General features: G+C 39.2%; 1 long non-coding RNA gene across 1 annotated transcript; it reads left to right on the forward strand.

Annotated features, from left to right (window-relative positions):
- The first annotated feature begins 291 nt into the window (after positions 1-291).
- On the forward strand, positions 292-1754 carry LOC122971411. The gene is made up of 3 exons (XR_006399470.1): positions 292-834; positions 1105-1235; positions 1495-1754. It is a non-coding gene; the product is annotated as an uncharacterized LOC122971411 (long non-coding RNA).
- The last annotated feature ends 279 nt before the right edge of the window (positions 1755-2033 follow it).

The raw sequence follows: 2033 nt of genomic DNA on the forward strand, positions 1-2033 counted from the left end.
CATTTAAACTTATGTTAACCAAGTATGTTTTATATGCCTTGTTCAATTGAGAAGTGGTATCGAAAGGTCATGTCCTTTGCTTGCCACTGTCGCTGTCAACAGGATGAGTTATGCAACAATAAGTGGAAGTTAAAAGTTCACTGTTTTCTGAGTATTGTGTCTGCAGACGCATAAGCAAGAAAGTAGAAGTATGTGGTTAGATATGTGGATTAAGAGCATATAGAGAACTAGATCGAACCAGACTGAGGGAGACAGAAATAACCTTAAGCGTGGGTGGTGAATCGGGGTAAAAAAAATGAAGGAGGAAGACAGCTCCTTTTCTAAGAAATGATAGACAAAGAGCCAATTGGGGTCCAAACAATAGATACACCCAAAAAGGGGGTGAAAACAAGGTATAAAATGCTCTGGCATGTAGACAAAAGCTCAGAACACAGGGCGCTTTGCCAAATGCAGGTTTTTCTGTAAAGTGTTCTCTGAAGATCTTCGATAAATAAATTCTGCTGCTACAAAGACATTACTCGACTGTGGTTTCGTTCTTCTCGCATCAACCAACTCGGGGAGGTTGCCTGAAAGGCTTCCTCAACAATCTACATGCCTGTGACAGAAGCCCTTCGACTGCACCACAGCCTGACGTGCGCAAAGGCGCGAGGGCCCGTTCAATGCTGCTTGCAGCTTTAATTAATAAGTAATCAGTCTCAGTAAAAATGTTTTCCAAAGTCGTGTGCAGCTCTTAATCCTGATGCCTTTCTTCATCTTATTTCTACACCTCACAGGTGATGATCACTCCTGCTTTTGAGTCCAGTCTCTCCCATCATCCAGGTCTTACTGTGCAAGGTAAGATTTAAAATCCACAGACAAAGCCAAGTTATTCAGCTCTTGTGGTAGTTGTGCTTGTTATACTATGTGCCTGTTTTTAGATATTTTACATTTATTTTAGCTTAAACACAAACAACTCAGCAGTCATCTCCTTAGATCTGTTCCCATGTACTAACTCACACAAACAATGTTGACTCTGTTGTGTAAGTTTCTTAGTTCTCACAGAGAAAACAGTACTTTGCAGTGATAGAGTTGTTGTCAGTTCAGTGTTTGATTATTACTCATCAGGAGAACCTGAACCTGAGATCCTGCGTACGATCAAATGGATGCTGCTGATGGAGACTTGACTTCACCACCACCTTGGCTGTCCTCTTCACATCTTGCTATATGGTCAGTTCTATCTGGAGTCTGTTCAAAAGGTATTGCTCATCAACATTTTTAAATCACATCCTATTTCCTTTAGATTCTTTTCACTTGCATTTTCCCTGTGATTAACATTGCTATTAAGATGTATTTAAAGGTTTGTTGCCATAGGTAATTAAAATCTTGTTAGGTGTAACCTACTCTACAAAAGCTTAGTTTTGTGTTTGACAGCCTTAAAATCATGGGTTTTGATCATAGCCTGGCTATTACACATACTGTAATGGTAAAACATTTGTATTTTTCTGTCATCTGCAGATAGCTGTCATTCAATTTGCTAAAGAACATGAAGCAGCAGCTCCTGACCTGCAAGGATCCAAAGTCTTTTGGCCCAACAGACTTGTGATGCAAAGTGGACACATTCACAAACACAATTTTAAATACTCTATGGACACCTGAGTACTTGCTGACTTTACATCTCCCACAGTACTCAAGAGTGTATTCTTTCAAGGAAATAACAGTGTCTAGTAGGGATGTGCAGAGAGCCCAGTATTTGTATTTGTATCTGTATTTGTTGAGGCAGCAAAATTATTTGTATTTGTATGTGTATTCAAATAAAAGTGGAAAGAGGCTTATAAATCCTGTTTTTGTGTTTATTGCACTTTTTATTTTAGAAAATTTAAGTGTTACAATAAGTGTTCATGAATAAACTACCTGATAAAGGAGTTCCCCACACCAGGTCATGAACTGGAGTCTCCCAGATCATAGACAACTGCGCTGACTACTGAGCTAAAACTTAACTCATCACCTCATTGCAAACAGACCTCTACCTATTTATACACCCATAACACAGAGAC

The sequence above is a fragment of the Thunnus albacares genome, chromosome 2, assembly GCF_914725855.1.
Source record: "Thunnus albacares chromosome 2, fThuAlb1.1, whole genome shotgun sequence".
In the NCBI taxonomy this organism is placed as follows: Eukaryota; Metazoa; Chordata; class Actinopteri; order Scombriformes; family Scombridae; genus Thunnus; species Thunnus albacares.